General features: G+C 45.3%; 1 protein-coding gene across 2 annotated transcripts in view; it reads right to left on the reverse strand.

Annotated features, from left to right (window-relative positions):
* The window catches only part of LIMS1 (LIM zinc finger domain containing 1), a 194,685-nt gene that overhangs the window by 120,335 nt on the left and 54,981 nt on the right, over positions 1–19,369 (reverse strand). Inside the window, exon 1 of one of the 2 annotated variants that reach the window (XM_037015441.2) lies at positions 7,569–7,714. The exons of the other annotated variant lie outside the window; for it this stretch is intronic. The gene's annotated coding sequence lies outside the window, so the exon portion shown is untranslated. Of the gene's footprint in view, positions 1–7,568; positions 7,715–19,369 lie in introns of those variants that run through there. 2 annotated transcript variants of the gene reach the window in all.

Below are 19,369 nucleotides of genomic sequence, written 5' to 3' on the forward strand. Positions count from 1 at the left end.
TAAACTACAGCAGCTTGGCTCACATTACATGTCTATTGGATAGCTCACCATTCTAGACAATAAGAACTATTTCCTGAATAAAGAAATGTAGCCCAGAAAGCAGTCTGAGAAAGAGGCACCAAAAACTCAGGCAGACCCTATTCCAACTTAGGGGGAAGGGAATGCTTGAATTCTTTGATTTCTAACTGTGCAGCAAGGACAGGTGGCAGCCTAGACTAGAATGCTGGCTCTGTCCCTTACTAGCCAGGGCAAATTTCTTCACCTGCAGGTTAGACTCATCATCTATAAACATGGGCATAATAAAACTCCCTCAGGGGCAGTTCAGGGACTAAAAACCAAGAGGAAAGCATTTTAGCATTTAGCAACACAAAGTGTGTGCTCAGTAAATGTTACTTCTCTTTCTTTTAAGGTCTTAGAAGTCCTGTAGATACATTCAGTAGCTAATTTAGTCTTTGTGGGGTTAGTCATGGAAAGTCTGGACTCCAATTCCTTTTTACCTTCCTCTCCACTCTTCCACAGAAAACACCCTTATAAGGCAGGGGTGTTTTCTAGGCAAAATCTATCCCCTTCTCCACAGCCACCATGATCAATTCCCACTACTTGTCTGCCATATTTCACACCATCTCTCTTACTGGTCCATGTATTAAAAAATCATTAAAATTAACCTCAAAATTCTGGATGCTGTTCATTTTCTCCTTAGGACCATTATCAACAGCTCATAGCCACTGTCTAAATCTAAATGCAGTCTTGTTATAATTTCAGCTACGTCATGTGTGCACACTTCATTCTTCCAAGACGCATGGATACATCCTTTATTTCACATTAGTGTCTTATCAGATACATAATAAATAAAGACCTTTACAATGATCTTAGAAATGGGTAAAATCAAACTGAATGTTGACTTTCAATTACCATGCCAATCGGGATTACAGGGAATGAAAAGCAACTTTTTTGATTAAGAAATCATATCTAATTTGGCAGTCTGCAGTTTATTTCTGGCTGTTTTGTTCATAGAAAATAGACTTTTATGATTTCCTCCTAGCTGTTTCTAGCAGTGTGCTGGGTTGTCAGCTCTTAAGACTGAATTCCTGCCTTGGATGATGCTATTTTTTAATTTTCCACCCAACTTTTCCCAGATACTTTTGATTATTTATGACAAATGCTAACCCCTCTGAAAGTGTGGCTTAATTAAGTTTATTGTGTGTTGACGTGATCTAGCTTCTGGATCTCGTGGTACTTCTAGAACTTCCCACAAGGAGGACAGCAACTCCAGGTCCAGGTAGGGAATGGGGAAGAAGGCCCTACTCCTGCCAGATTTCCTCCCTGACATCCCTTTAGAAAGGATGGGGGATGGTGACAGAATCGAAGAGCTCCTTGCAGTAGTAGTCAGGCAGTGGGGGATTTGAAGAAGTGGAGAAAAACCATGAGATTATCAGATACTAAATATAACTTGGTTTCCTTCAACCCGGAGTTCTAGCAGTCCTGGATCTGTTTTTTATTTTGGTATTATTAATTAATATACAATTACATGAGCAACACTGTGGTTACTAGATTCCCCCCATTATCAAGTCCCCACCACATACCCCATTACAGTCACTGTCATCAGCGTAGTAAGATGCTATAGAGTCACTAGTTGTCTTCTCTGTGCTGTACTGCCTTCCTCATGCCCACTCCCCTACATTATGCGTGCTAATCGTAATGCCCCCTTTCCCCCTTATCCCTCCCTTCCTACCCACCCTCCCCAGTCCCTTTCCCTTTGGTAACTGCTAGTCCATTCTTGGGTTCTGTGAGTCTGCTGCTGTTTTGTTCCTTCAGTTTTTCCTTTGTTCTTATACTCCACATATGAGTGAAATCATTTGGTACTTGTCTTTCTCCACCTGGCTTATTTCACTGAGCACAATACACTCTAGCTCCATTCCTGTTGTTCCAATTGGTAGGATCTGTTTTTTTCTTATGGCTGAGTAATATTCCATTGTGTATATGTACCACATCTTCTTTATCCATTCATCTACTGATGGACACTTAGGTTGCTTCCATTTCTTGGCTGTTGTAAATAGTGCAGCGATAAACATAGGGGTGCATCTGTCTTTTTCAAACTGTGCTCCTGCATTCTTAGGGTAAATTCCTAGGAGTGGAATCCCTGGGTCAAATGGTATTTCTATTTTTAGTTTTTTGAGGAACCTCCATACTGCTTTCCACAGTGGTTGAACCAGTTTACATTCCCACCAGCAGTGTAGGAGGTCTCCCCTTTCTCCACATCTTTGCCAACATTTGCTGTTGTTTGTCTTTTGGATGGTAGCCATCCTGTAGTTCTGTATCTTAAAAAGACATGCATGAATGGTACAGTATAAAAGAAAAAACAAAGCATGGGAACAGTCTGGCAGCCTCTCGGAAAGTTAAACATAGAATTACCATAAGACTCAGCAATTCCATTTATGGGTATGTACCCCAAAGAACTGAACACAGGGATTCAAACAGATATGCCGGGAGCCATGCTACTCAAGCAGTGTAGCGAAGCTCAGGCTGGAAGAAGATCCCCATAAGGCAGGGGCCTTCACAGCTCTCTCCCTCTATTACCCACCTTGAGTTTGTTTTTCTCCATTATACTATTGGTTTTGTTTTTTGCTTGCATTATTGCCAAGAGCTAAGCTAACCTTTGTTGAGCAGTGTGGAAAAGATGAGAACATAAACTTCCCAAAATCTTTTCAGGACAGTGCTCCTGAAGAATAGAACACGCAGGGGCCAAATGGCGATCTTACCATAAAGTACTGAAACCTGCAGTTAGTCAGTCAAATATTGACCACCCCATTTCCACTGAGAATGCCCCCCTTGTTTACAATGCTAGTGAAACTAGTGATGGAAAGTTTTACAGAAATAGAGTTATGAGAAAATATTGAATAGAATAATCCTGTTGACATTTAATTAATCATCTCATGTTTTCTTCCCTCTACTACTTCTATAGTTTGTTTTTCTTCTTTCCTAATTACAGCCCTTTACTAGAATTTGTGCCTCATATGTGAAATTACCAAGTACCATACTCCAGGAAGTAAAGATACCTCAAAAACAAGTGCTGGGCATAGAAGCCACAGAGCATAAATCTGCAAAGAAGTAAAAAACTAACCTTTTCAAAGAATATTACTTCTCTCTCACCAGCTTTACATCTCCCTGCATGGCCCCGTAAGATGGCTGGTTAGCCAGAGACGGGTAAGATTCCTCAAGGGAGGAACAACCTAAGACAGGCACAGTCACAGGGGTGGCCATCAGGTGAGAAAAGGGGCCAACAGAAGTGAGGCTTAGAACCTCACCCCCCCAGTTTTGAGAGAAATCTTCTACACCTGTGGATGTTTTGTTGCCCTTGTTCAGCTTGGATTAAGACCTGGTCTGTAGACACAAGCCTTCTTACAGTTCTAAATCATGCTTTCTATCTATATCTTGCATTTACCTACTACATTAACATTTTATTAGATTCACATATAAAGTATAAAAATCAAATGAATAATCATACATTATATTTGACGTGATTGTTTATAGTTTAAGGTTTGTAGTTAAAACAGAAACAGTTTCTATGATATGAATGCATTGTTCACCATGTAAGAACTTGTTTAGTCCCTGCAGTAGTGGAGTCATAGAGACCTGTGTAGCAAAGGTCAGGGAGATTTTGGTATCTACACAGAAGAAAGAGAAATGTAGATAAGAAGGAGAAATTTAGTTTGCTGCCTACTGTGCCCTATAAAGGGGTATAAAGTGAAGATATGAGTTTATGATTTTAGATTACTTATAAATTTATTAAAGCTTCTAAGAATATTTTTGTGGGAAAGAATCCTAGCTAACTGTGGCACTAGGTGACCTATATTACACCCTGAGCTGATAGACTCCATAGTCGCTGCTACATACTGCATGCTTCTACAGTCACATGCACTACTTAGAAACTGTGTTGCATAGAAATGCAAAACACAATGGAGTACATGTTCATAGGAAAAGTTTCTGTTAAAGAACAGAAAAACAATCACCTGTCTAACGCCTGACAAACCATGAATAGATTAGAGAGGAAAAGAAAGAAAAAAAACTTGCCTATACTTATTAACCAGCTGCCTATACTAATTAATCATCAGAATAATAAAAAATAATCATATCCTTGTGCAAAATGGTATAAATAAAGCTGTCATCGGCACTTTGTCGAGAGACCACCTCCATCTGACTCCGTGTCCTGTCTCTCCACACGCCGATTCCGTCTCATCCTTTTGGGCTTCACCCCGCCCCCCCCCGCCCCCCCCCCCCGCTGGAGCTGGACTCCAGCACAGATACTCATACACTCATGTTCAGAGCAGCATTATTCATAATAGCCAAAAGGCGGAAGCAACCCAAGTGTCCATCAACAGATGGATAGACAAAATGTGGTCTATCCATACAGAGTAACACTCATCCACAAAAAGGGAAGAAGTTCTGATGTGGATGAACCACAGAAGCATTATGTTAAGTGAAAGAAGCCAGACACAGAAGGTTGTGTTCTATGATTCCACTTTTATAAAATATATAGAAGAGGCAAATTTTTAGAGATAAAGAGTGGACTGGAAGTTTATCAGGAACTGTAAGGAGGGAATGTGGAGTTAATGGAGAATCTGTTTGGGGTGAAGAAAAGTTTTGGAAATAGTGTTAGTGGTTATACAATGTGAATGTAATTAATGCCAATGAATATTTTACTCAAAAATGGTTAAAATGACATATTTTATGTTACATATATTTTGCCATAAAAAGGGGGGGAGAGGAGGGAACATTTGTTGACCACTAGATTCCACCAAATATCAAGCTAGGATCCTTTTACATACATCATTTTAATTAATCCTCACCACTCCCAGATTAGGTATTATTGTCATTTACAGAGGAGGAATCTGAAACTCAGATATTAAATAACATGTTCAAAATCATACAAGTGGCAGAAGTGAGATATGAACCCAAATCTGGTATATCTGTAACCCAAGGTCTTTCACCTATACCAAAGTATTTCTAGGATAAGCAGGCTCAATGAATAAACAAACAAGTGAGAAAGACAGATTCTCCTAACTGGTTGGAATTGTCAAACTGGTGACAAGAAAGATCATCAACAGCCAAACCCAAAGAACTAGGTGTCCAAACACTTCCCCAGGCTGCAAATGAGCTTCTCCCTATATTGCTAAGGGAATATCTGCCTCTTCTCTTCCCCCACCCAGAATTTTTGGTAAAATTATTTTTCAGTTTTTCATGTTCTATATATCTTATCTCAAACTCTCACCTGGGGTGTAGAGGACCCACCTCCTGAAACAATACCATCATCACATATTTTTAGCAATATTTGGTATATAAAATACTTTCCTATATATCTCATTTAATTCATTCAAGCACTCTGCAGGCCATCAACACCCCCATTCTGAGAGAGAAACTATGTCCCAGAAGTGACACACTTACTTGGACCTAAAAATCTGACCTAGTATAGATAGTGGGTAGGGGCAATTACAGGGTTAGGATTCCTATAAACATCTTTCTTCTGAGAATAAATGGATCAATCAATATATTGGTAAGAACTTTAAGGCAGGACCTAATTCAGAATCATTGTAAGACCTCTGCATTAAAAAAAAAAAAACTAAAACCATTAAAAAATTTTTCCTAATGCTTTATTATTTCTCTGGGAAATCTTGGAGCTGACATTAAGAAATGACATTAAGAAATGGTCAATGAGATTTAAGACTCCCTTCCCACCTCTCTTGAACAGGGGCCTAGGTTTAAATTCCCATCACATCACCTTGCGGAAGCCCTTACAGTTGGATGTCCACACGGTCTAGTCCCCCTACACTGGCCGCCCCGCCATGTGGCACTGTGATCTGCACTCTGTCCTCCCAGGCCGTCCTCTGCATGGGATGCCATCACTGCACTGCAGAACTGCCCCGACTTTGGTATTCACTCTGGACTGGTACTCCACGTGCACGAAGTCACTCTCGTCCCTCAAACGCATCTTACAGCCTGCACATTAGGTGCCTAGGAACGTCTCCCCCTCATTCACTGAGCACCTGGTGCTCTAGGCCCTGGGGGCGTGAGAGGGCACAAGGGAGACCAGCCCCTGCTGCATACCTTACAGTCTAGTGGAAAGGGCAGGAAAGAGAGCACTCCAAGGCCCGAGAGCAGGCGTAGATCAAGCACGCCTGGGAGACCAGGAGGACTCCAGGTTCTGTCCCAGGTCAGGTGGAAAGGTAGTGGAGGATTCCAAGCAGAGAAAAAAAACTGCTGCACAGACTTAGCTCATGCTGTCACCCACTCCACTACAACACCCTCCCCATCATTTCTTTAAGAATGATGAAATTATTCTTCAAAGCCCAACTCAAAAATCGCCAACTAAATGGTGCCATCCCTGAGAGTTACAGGTCCCTCTTCCTTTTGGTTATCCCCAGAAACTTGACAACACTCATGATCCGGCGGGTTATTTGTGTGCATTTTTTTACACCAAGAGTGCATGTTTACCCAGAGGGTTTCATCCACTTATCCCATGAGCAGGCACAAAGCCTTGTTGTTTCACCTTCTTATTAGTTTGAGAGACTAAAGTGACCTTTTTAACTTCTTCCTTGTCCCTGAAAAAAATAATTCTCTTCTCCTATTCACTATAGCTACTCCATAGTTGATTATGTGTTTATATATATTACACATATATATGTAAATAAGAACATCTCCTATATATCTCCCCACCCTAAATCACAGCTATATTCCTCTCAAGGTTATCATGTTCCTGGAGATTAACTGTCACAGAAATGTTTTCATAAATACACTTAAATCTCTAAGCTCACTGTATGAGGCAAATCATGTGTGAGGCACAGGATCCTTTTGGAGTAAAAATCACTTCTTTTGGTGCACACAGATTGGGTGCAGTAAGGTTCCTTTGAAACTGGCCTACCAGTTTTTAGATGGAGTTACAGGTTAATGAATAAGAGTAGCTTCTCAATTAGTCGGAGTTGCTTTATCCCTGCCAAGGCAAGACAAAAGTCACTAGCATAGCATTAAACAGTATGTGATTGTCTGTTTCTTTTAAGACCCTAGGCAGAATTTGGGTTAAAAATATCTAATGCAATAAAATGTGAAAAGGCATCACTAAGGTCTTTTATAGTCTGAAGTTTCTGCAGGCCCATAAGCTGCGTGGCACTAAACATTATCAAGGTTTTTAACGTTTTCTCTGCAAACATTCAAGTATAGCCTCCCTTCCTTACCTGGATGGAAAGCAATAAAATATAAAGTTGCTATTATATATATTCTACAATTAAATACACACGCACAGGAAGAACCACAATCATTATCCTTTGTAGCAGGGAGGAGAAAAAATTTAATTAGCACAGCTAAGAGCTACTACAACTTGTCCAAGACCCTTTCTGCTTTTGTATATGCAAGGTCACATGTATCTTTCACATTTGCTTTGAAGTAACTGAGAAAGACAGATCATAAGGTCAACAAATCAAGAAACACAGCACTCTGGGTCCGGTTAGTTGTGGCCGCCGCACCCATTCTGCACACAGTCACCTCTGCGAAAACAGGTCGGTGCCCCAGCCCTTTACCTGATGTGCCTCCGTGCTCCCCTTCTCTCACCTCTTGAATAGAGTCTCCTTTCCGGTACTTCTGCTCTTATTTTCACTCACTTATCAGGGCTTGGGAAGCCAGTTTCATATTACAGTGAGTTATCTGTAAAAGCTCCTGTTTCCTATACTGTACAGCACTTCCTCATCTTAACTTTTGCCTTGAACTATATTTAAGCCAATGAAACCAAACTGTGGGTTTTTTTCCTGCATTCAGTCAAATCATGTGACGTGGTGTGTTACATGATAACCCCAAAGCTCTGAAGCAACAAAACAACACCCCTAAATGTCATAACTCATCTCCTGATGTATTGTGTACTTTAGTAGTTAGGAAACTCACCCACTAACTTACTGAAACTATTTGTAATATGCAGAAAAATATTTAGAAAAATGAACATCAATCAATTGGCATAGAAAGAGGTGAACTTTCATAAAAAGTGAGCCTTCCCCCTTTCGGATCTTGACAATATCCACGTTTGAATTAACAGAGCTTCCCTTAATGTTTTATCACTTGGATGTCAAATCAGAGTCTTTATCTTCCCAGTAGCGCAGCGCTGTTTGGAGACTGGCTTTGTCTGGCTGAGCCCTGGAAGCGTTCCTCCTGCCCCAGATGTCCTTTAGGAACAGCGGGGCAAGGCCTCCACTCCCCACTGAGTCACCTCCCCTAACTCCTGAACCAAGTTTCCACTGAAGGATTATAAAGGGATCTTCGGCTGAGCTGAAGGAAGAGCTTGAGCAGCTCGTGCAGCTCCCTCTCCCGTGAATGAAGGCTTCCTCACCCTGATCCACTGAGAATGCCACAGAAAGGGCCTGAAGCAATTTATTACGAAGCAGTTATTTTTAGGATGTTAATGGCATTTCTAGGTTATAGCACCTCAGGTTAGTCTTCAAAAATAAGAAAACAACTCATCACCTTTCCTGCTCTATGGCACTGAGTCCCCACAGCATTTAAACAGTGATTAGAGGAGGGAGGAGGGCCCTGGAAGGCAGTGGGAGAGCCAGTGGGTTGACAGGGAGGGCCTGGTGCCAGGGCTCTCCGGGCTGCTGACACAGAGCCCACTCGCTCCAGGGCCCTGCCAGCCCTGGCTGGGCACCCTCACAGGCTTCCCCTTCCCCTTGCACTCCGCTACCCAGCTGTTAGGGCTGGTGCCGGTTTCCCACGCAGAGCTCACAGAACATTTTTCTGGCTTTATTTCCTTTCTTCTGGGAGTGGGATGTGGCAGGAAACTGGAAGTACACAGGCTGCTTGTGAGTGAGGAGCAATCTCCCAGGGACAGTGTACCCAGACATAAGCCCTGGACGGCAGCTGGCCTCTCCTGGGAGATGGAAACCAGAAGTCTTCTGATTAGAGTCCCAGGGACATAGGATTCTCTCCAAGAAAGGGACCTGTGTCACACCAGTGCAAATCAAGCAGAGGGGTGCACTTGCCATGCTCTGTGCCCAGTTCCGCGCTGGCCCCCATGCCCTTAAGGGAGCAGGCTGCCACGGCCTCCATCCCCAGGGCTGCTCTCGTCCCCTCCTTCCCATTTCCTCTCCATCCCATGCTTGTCTGGAAATGTCCCTTCGTAAACAGTGCTCTCCTGAAGTTTTCTCTTCACCCCTCCATGCTGGTGCCCCCAAGCACATGACTGTCGCCTAGCAGGAGCCCCTCAGCTGCCTGCCCCCAGGTGGGGCAGCTCCGCCCCTGCCCTGCCCGGCTCACTGAGCACCTGCACGACTTCACCGTCTCTGGAGGCCCCACCACCTCCTCCCTGCCTGGCACGCCAGCAAGACTTTCTCCGGACCTCCCCAGTCACATGACAAATTGCCCACCAGCTGTTTCCACAGGGATGTCTGTGGGCAAAGTGAAGGTTCCTGTGCCCAGGATTTTCACCTGGCCCTGGTCAGCTAGCTCACTACACACGTGTGGGCAATACGTCGTTACTGACTCTATATAAAGAGCCCTGCCCAGTGCTCTGGGCGACATGGTGGCACAGCTGCAAGGCTGCAGGAGAGCAGAGGCTGGAGTGGTGGCAGCGTCAAAGACAGAGACTGAGACAGCTGTGCAGGTGGAGAGGCCCGGAGGCAGAGACCGGAGTGCTGCACACAGACTCGTTCTAAGTGGATGGGATTCTAGTGACTGACCTGCCACCATGAAAATAAAGCTAGGTATAACGGTTTCACCCCAAAAATGTTCTACTGTCATTTCTTTGGTTACACTGAATCCACAGTGAACTTGCCCGGGGCTGAAACCCATTGGCAAGACGAGATCCCAAACAGGCAACTCAAGCTCAGGCTGATGGGTAAGCTGCTCAGCGCCTCCCTGCCATGCCCACAGTGGTCCTTCCTTGTCATGCCCTCTCTTAGGTACACGCTTATCCACTGGACACCCAAGCCAGAAATCTCCCGGCCATCCCTGACTTCTCATCTTCAAATCACCCACTTCTGCTAATCTTAACTCCAAAGGAGTTTCAAATGTGTTCTCTGCCCACCTCACTCGTGTTTAGCTTGGCCACGGTCCAGCCCTCACCATTACTCCTTGGCCTCCACTGCAGCCTCCTGACTTGGTTCCTTGCCGCCACCGGGTCCTCTTCCATCCAGCCAGCAGTCCCTGGGAACATGCTCAAACTCCCCAGGGGCTCCCCACGACCCTGAGCACCAAGGTAAGCCCCATAAGGACTCAGACAGGCCCTACATCACCTGGCCCACCTACTGCCCCACATCCTCATCTCTGACCACTCCCTGCCACTCAGTTTATGCAACCCCACCACGCTGGTCCTCACCTTGATGTTGCTTGGATTGACCCCTCAACCTGGAAGATCCTTCCCAACTTCCCCTCGCTGACTCTAACTTCCTTGTGCAACTGAAGGCATCAGGGTTTCAAAACCCCTCCTAACTCTCCTGTTGGAATCAGTGCTCCGCCTCAGGGCTGCCTGCTCACACTGCAGGAGTTTTACTTGCTGACCTCCCTTAGGGCAGGAACCAGATACATCACACTGTACGCCCCACTCCGTGCCCACACAGGGTATTTGCAAGCCATTTAATAAACTTTAAACTTAGCCTGGAGGGGAGCAGTCACTCTTCCCTTACAGATATGAAAATGATGCTCAACAAAGGTGACATGACTTTTTATAAGTCCCCCGAAGAGAGTTCTCAGACAGGAACTTGGAATGCAAAAGCACACTAGCTAAACTGAGTTTTTTTTCTTAAAGGCAGAAATCCTTTCAGAGCTAAGCACAGTGAGAGCAAGGAACGTGTCTGAGGCTTTACTGTGTTACCTAGGGCCCGATGGCGTACTACCAGGCACACAGGAAGCACTCAGGAATACTTGCGGGCTCACCCAGACCCCAGAGGGTCAGTCCAATTTGTACACTTCCCTCCAGCAGATGGAGCTATAGCACCATGTTGCCAGCCCTGGTGAAAGAGCAGCCTTTTTCATCCAGCCAAGTCCCTACTTTTTCCTTCACAAGCCGCACATGGATAAGAAGAAAACCCAAGTAAGTGTGTTCCATAGCATGCTCTGGATAGACACAGACTGTAATATATTCAGTGCTCTTGCATATCTTTTCCTCTTTGTCCTTTTAAAGGCTCTGGGGTAATTTCACCCAACTTGATTGACCCAATCAATCTATCAAGTGCTACTGAATTTTTTCATCCTTCCATACTCTTCTTAGGTCTTATCGTGAAATACCTCTACAATCCAGCAAATGCATCATATTCATCCCTGTACATATGCTTTCCCCGGGGGTCTTAGCTCTGTTTTGCTTGAGAAATCATCAGTTTACCAACCATCTCTCATTTAAAAATACACCAAAAACCTTTTCAATATACCCTAATTATTATTTTAAAGGCTTTGGGCTTCTAAATAGAATAAAAATAAATACCACTTATGAGAGTAAAGCTCAAATCCCAAAGCAAACTTCATTCCTCCCCATGCAATTTGCAAATTCCATGGCATTCCCAGACAACTTTAGTGTTTAGAACCTGTGCAAGAGTGCTCCATGATTGCATCTAAAATAGAATGAGGTTCTATGCTGGGGTAATTACTAAACGTTTTTCTCCCCTGTTTCAACCTGCACTGAAGTCCTATGGATGCAAACACCATGGCACAAACCACACCCAGCCTAGCTGACTCAATGCCTACATGCCCCTCACTCCAAACCAAGTAACAACAAAAGGTGCCCAAGTCCCCAGATGCTTTCTAGGGAACAGCTCTCGCCCCTCTGAGAACTATGACCCAGAGGATTTCTGAGGTCGTTAGGCCACTGGATGGTGAAGGCACTGTCAAGGTGTCTGACGGAGCCACTTGGTCAGGGTCTCCCTTAAAACACAACACTGAACATGACTGACATGAAACACCGTGACCAAAAAATACTCCAACAATAATTTAGCTTTATAGCTGAGGAAGTCCTCAGTTTGCAAGTATTTCAGACTCAGACACAGTTTTATCAAGAAAACAGTATCAAGATAGCAAGTTTTTTCTGGCCATAATGAAACCTAAGGAAGAGCCCTGAGCAGCCCTTGTCCTAAAACCTCCTGGCTAGGGAGTCTGAGGAACAGTAAGGTACAGTCTCCAGTGCCCACTTGGCCCAAGCTTGTGCAGTGTGCGGGCATCAGAGAGGGATACAGGGTGTGAGTTCCCAGCGGAGTCCTCTGGTGTCTTTTGGTGTACAGAAGCTTTTTAGTTTGATATAGTCCCACTTGTTCATTTTTGCTTTTGTTTCCCTTGCCCAGGGAGATATGTTCATGAAGAAGTAGTTCATGTTTATATTCAAGGGAGTTTTGCCTATGTTTTCTTCTAAGAGTTTTATGGCTTCATGACTTACATTCAGGTCTTTGATCCATTTTGAGTTTACTTTTGTGTATGGGGTTAGACAGTAATTCAGTTTAATTTTCTTATATGTAGCTGTCCAGTTTTGCCAGCACCAGCTGTTGAAGAGGCTGTCATTTTCCCACTATATATCCATGGCTCCTTTATTGTATATTAATTGACCATATATGCTTGGATTAATATCTGGACTCTCTATTCTGTTCCACAGGTCTATGAGTCTGTTCTTGTGCCAGTACCAAATTGTCTTGATTACTGTGGTTTTGTAGTAGAGCTTGAAGCTGGGGAGCGAGATCCCCCCCACTTTATTCTTCCTTCTCAGGATTGCTTTGGCTATTTGGGGTCTTTTGTGGTTCCATATGAATTTTAGAACTATTTGTTCCAGTTCATTAAAGAATGCTGTTGGCATTTTGATAGGGATTGCATTCAATCTGTAGATTGCTTTAGGCAGGATGGCCATTTTGACAATATTAGTTCTTCCTACCCAAGAGCACGGGATGAATTTCCATTTGTTAGTGTCCTCTTTAATTTCTCTTAAGAGTGTCTTGTAGTTTTCAGGGTAAAGGACCTTCACATCTTTGGTTAGGTTTATTCCTAGGCATTTATTCTTTTTGATGCAATTGTGAATGGAATTGTTTTCCTGATTTCTCTTTCTGCTAGTTCATCATGAGTGTATAGGAAAGCAACGGGGCTTCCAAGTTGGGAGAATCCCTAGTGGGGAACTGGTCTAGGGTAAAGTACCTCCTAGAGGGGTGGGGTATTGCCCAGGGTGGAAACACCGGAAGCTGCAGAAGTAGTCCCCCATGAATTGGAAGACTGCTTGGAGACCTTAGGGGGCCGTGCAGCAGCTGGCATTGTAGGGTCTCTCTTCATCGAGATAGTGGAAAATGTTATACAGGAGAAAGGGAGGATTATCGAGGGACTTAGGCAGGAGAGACACACTTCAGCATCTCTTGGAAGAGCTGGGCGATAACCTAAGGGATTCTGTTAAAGAAGAGAGACAGTTACTGAAAAGGCAGCTCGTGCTCCTAGAAGATTCCTTAGCAGCAGTGAGGGCGGAGATGGCAGGAAAAGCCGATTGCAGGAGGCCATGGGGGAGGGGGAGGAAAGAGTAGTGCCTTCAGCCCTGGAAACAGTGGAGGAGGAGCTGGGGTGAGGCCACTGGCAGATCTGCTACCCAGGCCACCGCCGGAGGTACCATCTTCTCCTGTTTTAAAGGCCGGCCCAGCTGTAATTAAGAAAATAAAAATGAAACAACCGTGGGCTCCTCAGGGGGTAGGAGCAGCCCCTCCCCAGGTTGTGGAGCATTCCATGCTCCGCTCCTATACCCAGGATGAGCTGGTGGACACGAGTGTCCAGTATAGGGAGAGGCCATGGGAACCTCTGCCTATGTGACTTTTACGTCTCTGGGATATGGGGGTGGAAAACATTGTTGTGTTGGGTCCTGAGATGAGTAGAATGGCTTCCCTGAAGACTCACCCTTCCCGCTGGCAGTGGTTGCAAAATGCCCATCACGCCTCAGGGAATCAGACACTCCTGGAATGGCTGACCGCTGTCATCAGGGTAGTTTGGCCTAATCAGGGTGTTTTACCATATTTTCCCAGTAGTTGGAAAAAAGGCGTATGCAGAGCTCCAACAGGTACTGAGGGAATTGGGTATGAAAAACATCATCTATAACGTGGACCCCCAGGGCCCTGATGAGGAGGTGTTCACTATAGGAATGAGAAACCTGGTGCTCCCTACAGCTCCCACATCTCTCGGTCCCTAGTAAATGCTCTTGCCCCCCACTTAGGGCAACCCATAAGTGAGGCTACTCGTAGTTTAGCAGATCTGGGGGAGGTTGAAACAATAAGGGCATGGGGGGAAGTATGGGCCATGACTGAAAGGAGAGGTGCAAAGGGCCCCGTGAAGGTCTCGAGGACCCAGATGTGGGTTGATTTGATAAAGGCCGGGGTAGTGAAAGAAAAACTTGATGGGCAGCCCAATAGAATATTGTTAGAACTGTGGCACCAATTAAAGCCAGAGCAGGAGTTTCAGCCGCTGAAGTCCAGGACACAGAAACCAGAGTCAAGGCCTCATGCCCGGCCTGTGTCCCTGCAAAATTTCATGGGAGACAGTACTCAGGATTCGCCTGGGCCCCAGAGGATGATGATTGGGCATCACGGTTCGAATGAGGGGGGATCAAAGTCCCCAGCTTGGGTGATATGGTGGGGACCAGAGGCCACATGTAGAATTAGCAATTCATTGGTCCCCTGTGAATGTACAATGTGTCCTGGCCACTGATGGACACAGGAGCTGAGTGTTCTTTGATACATGGCAACCCTGAGAGTTTTCCTGGGACCCCGGGATAGATGTGATAGATGACTATGGAGGTAAGCCAGAGTGAAGAAATCCTAAATCTCATTGGGTTAGGGCGATTACCCCCAAAGGAGTATACCATGTACATTTCTCCCATCCCTGAATATATTTTGGGGGTAGATACCCTGCAGGGCCTGTGGTTACAGAACAGTTCAGACTGAGGGTACGTGTGGTAAAGGCAGTTCTGAGAGGACGTGCTAAGTACCCATCTGTAGCTCTGCCTGTACCTCGGCGGGTGACAAATATTAAGCAGTATAAATTGCCTGAGGGGTGCAAGGAAATTGGAGAAACTCTACAGGAGTTGGAGAGGGTGGGCATCATAAAGCCCACTCATAGTCCTTTTAATTCCCCAGTGTGGCCAGTGAGAAAGCCAGATGGTTCCTGGAGTATGACTGTAGACTACAGGGAATTGAATAAAATCACACCCCCTTTGCATGCTGCTGTCCCCTCTATAGCAGACATTCTGCACACCCTCAGCCATGAACTGGGACCGTATCATTATGTAGAAGACCTTGCTAATGCTTTCTTCTCTATTGACATAGCACAGGAAAGCCAGAAACAGTTTGCCTTCACGTGGGAAGGCCGGCAGTGGACATTCTCTGCCCCTCCATAGGGATATCTCCACAGTCCCACTTTCTGTCATGGTCTTATAGCCCAGGACTTGACCACACGGATGAAACTGCAAACAGTGCAGTTGTATCACTACACTGATGATATTATGCTCACATCTGACTCTCTCAGATTTAGAAGGGGCAGGTCCTAGGCTGTTGCATCATTTGCAGGAAACAGGATGGGCTGTGAACAGCACCAAGGTTCAGGGACCCAGTTTGTCTGTGAAATTCTTGGGGTTGTCTGTTTGGGTAAAACTAAAGTTGTTCCTGAAGCAGTTACAGACAAGGTCCAGGCTTTCCCCACCCAACCACTGTGGCAGTATTACAATAGTGTTTGGGTCTTTTGGGCTACTGGAGAGTGTTTATCCCACACTTGGCACAAATTCTGAAGCCCTTAAACGAGCTGGTATGAAAGGACATCAGGTGGGACTGGAAGGAGACATGTGCAGCTGCTTTTCCTGATGCCAAGCAGGCAGTCAAGGCCATACAGGCCTTGAATGTAATGGGCTCATCAAGACCCTGTGAACTAGATGTTCATGTAACCGAAGATAGTTATGGAGAGGGTCTTTGGCAGTGGCTTGAACAGACATGCGAACCCATTGGATTCTGGTCACAAGTATGGAAAGGAGCAGAGGTCTGGTACACCTTGATAGAGAGGCAACTGGCTGCTGTATACCATGCCTTGCTGCCTACGGAGCCCATTGCTGGAACATCTCCGACCAAGGTAATAACTAACTATCCCATCGTGGGGTGGGTGTGAGACTGGACCCAAAGCCACGGAGTGGTGTGGCACAGACACCTACACTGGCCAAATGGGGCGCATATTTACAGCACCACAGTGCCCTCTCTTCTAGCCCCTTAAGTAGAGAACTCCAACTCTTATTGGGGCCAGTGACCTATACCAGTGGAAAGCAGGAAGAACTTGCTTTTCAGCCCTTGGTAGCCAAGACTCCTTATCAGGAAGGAAAAGCCCTTATTCCTGAAGATGCTTGGTACACAGATGGCTCCAGTCGTGGGCAGCCCCCGAAGTGGAGGGCTGTGGCTTTCCATCCTAAGACTGAGACAATATGGATGGAAGATGGAGAGGGGAAGATCAGTCAGTGTTCTAAGTTGTGGGCAGTATGGCTCATGATCACCCAGGAGCCTTCCCACATAGTTGTCTGCACTGACAGGTGGGCCATCTATTGGGGCTTGACCCTGTGGCTGCCGACATGGTATCATGCCAACTGGATGGTTGGTCACCAGCCCTTTTGGGGGTAAGAGTTGTGGTAAGACCTATGGGCCTCTGGTCAGACTAAGACAGTTACCGTATATCATGTGACTGGCCATTTGCCTTTAGCATCCCCAGGGAATGATGAAGCAGATACATTGGTCCAGGTGCACTGGCTAGAAGGAAAGCCTGCTTCCGATGTGGCCCGACGGCTGCACCAGCACTTGTTGCACGTGGAGCAAAAAACAATGTGGGCTGTAGCCCGTTGGTGGGGCTTGCCTTTGACCTTGAAGAAGTCAGCCGAGCCCAGGAGTGTGCCTTGTGTGCTCTAAGAGGGACTTACACCGAGTCCCACAGCAACATGGGACAACAGTAAGGGGGCCAATACCCCTTGTCAGGTGGCAGATAGACTATATTGGGCCTCTGCCCATATCAGAAGGATATCAGTATGCCATGACTTGTGTGGTCATGGCTACTGGACTATTGGTTGCTTTTTCTGCACGTCGTGCAGATCAGCAAACCACCAAGAGGGGCCTGAAGCGTCTCTTTGCAGCCTATGGCTGGCTGCAGGTGACTGAGAGTGATGAAGGCACCCACTTTACTGGACATGCATTACAAGAATGCGGGTACAGCAATCAGGAATAATGTGGAAATTTCATGTACCATATAATCCTACTGGGGCAGGTATGGTAGAGAGGTACAACTGCTTGCTGAAATCTGTCCTTAAGTCGGACACCAATAATGTACGGGGTTGGTCAGTTCACCTATGAATGGTGCTGCGGCATTTTAAGGAGAAGCACGTAAAGGAGCTTTGAGCCCTGTGGATATGCTCACACACCTTGCTGCCTCTCCTATACAATTGTATGTCCAAAACAAAGAAGAGCTATTGAAAACAGGATATGGCCAGCAGAGAAACACCCTGCTGCCAGCCCCTTCTACATGAAGCCCTGGAGACAATGTTGAATGGACCTGGCCCTGGACATTTCAACACATGGAGCAGCAATGGCTGGCCCTTCTGGCACCTTAGGGGAAAGGCCTGGAAGCTGGCCTCGTGTGTATTCCTGGAGTAACAGCAGGGTGGCCCCCAAAGGTCATGGTAGTGTACCCAAAATGTGCAGGAGGTAAGAGCATCTTACGGGGAAGTTTTCTTTTATCTTTATGGCCAGTGCATGTACCTCCCGTAGCCTTATGAATCGACCCATCTGTAACTCCCACAGGGAGGAGGGTGAAAGCCTGGTATACTAGACCAGGACGAGATCCCATTTCTGCCACTGTTTTATCACAAGACCACTCTCTTGCATGTATCCTACCTGATGGACAAGATTTGCCTATGCTGGTGTCATTAAAACATGTATCTTATCGCCCTTAAGGTTATTTTCTCCTACAGTCCTTGTGGCCTGAAGTGCCCCCTGGCTGCAGCTGCTGCCTGATAATTGCTCTGAACCCTCCCTTGGCTCCTGCCTGTCTATGGAATGGATGAGCTATGGACTTAACCTGCAGTAAGACTTTGAACCTAGCTGAATCCTCTGGCTTGAAGACTGTCATAATTTTATTGCTGTTGCTATTGTTATGTCATTAGTCTGGTCACAATTCTCCAGTTTTATCATCCAGGGACCCTTGCAGAAGAATGGGAACAAGTAGATTGTAAGGCGAGATTTCTGAAGGGGTGGATTGTTGGTAAAATTGTAACATTTCCAGAATATCTCACCTGGCTTTAGTGTATTTGCATATCCTCAAGGGTGGAGAAAAGTTCATCTCCATGTCAATGGGTAATTACCTGGGCAACCCAGAGTGTGTCTGAACCTGACAGTTTAAAGGGAGGGGCTTGCTTGCTTGCTGGCTTGCTTCTTCAGGAGCAGAGGAGAGAGCCGGCCCTGGACTGCAGTTTGTAAGCAATAAACGGGTTCTAAACTTTATTTCCCCCTTTGACTGATTTCGGTTTTTAGAGATACTTTGCCCTGGTATTTTCTCTCCCCAGACTTACAACTCTGTTGAGAGTTTTTATCATAAATGGATACTGAATTTTGTCAGTTTTTATTTCTGCTTCTGTTGAGATAATCATATGAATTTTATCCTTTATTTTGTTAATATGGTATATCACATCACTGGTTTGTGGATGTTAAATCATCCTTGCATCCCTGGAATATATCCCATTTGATCACTTTGAGACTGTTTTGATTACTAGCTCAGTCTTACTAGTAATTGGTCTGTTCATATTTTCTATTTCTTCATCATTCAATGTTGGCAAAGCCTTTTTTTTTTTCTAAGAAATCCTCAAAACAACTTAGAGTGTCGGTGATAGCAGCCCTAGAGGAGGGATGAATAAATGCCCTTGTATATACGTATTCATTTAAGTGTTTCTGAATCCTTGCTGTGGGCCAGGTATGTCCTAGGCTCTGGAAAGACAGCAGGAAACAGAGTGGACTCCGTGCCCTTGTGGGGCTTCAGTCTTTGTTGGTAGAAAGACAGATCATAAACAAATAAATGGGACATATTAGATGACGTTACATGATACAGAAAGATGTAGGGAGTGGGAGGTGGGGGTGCCCATTTAAGTAGGGTGGCTGGAGAAGTCCTCACTGCAGTGACATTTGAGCAAGGGTCTGAAGGCGCTGAGGAGGAGCCCCGGAGAACATACAGCAGTGGACAAGGTCCCAGAGGCTTTGGAGGTACTCAGTGAAGTTGGAGGCCTTCCTCACAGTTAGTAAATGGCTGATCTGGGTTTGAATTCACAGTTGTTTTTTCTGTTATGCTTTATAGTCTCTAGTTACTCTTTATGCTCCTGGCTTAAAAGGTG

The sequence above is a fragment of the Manis javanica genome, chromosome 1 (genome assembly GCF_040802235.1).
Source record: "Manis javanica isolate MJ-LG chromosome 1, MJ_LKY, whole genome shotgun sequence".
Lineage (NCBI taxonomy): Eukaryota > Metazoa > Chordata > Mammalia > Pholidota > Manidae > Manis > Manis javanica.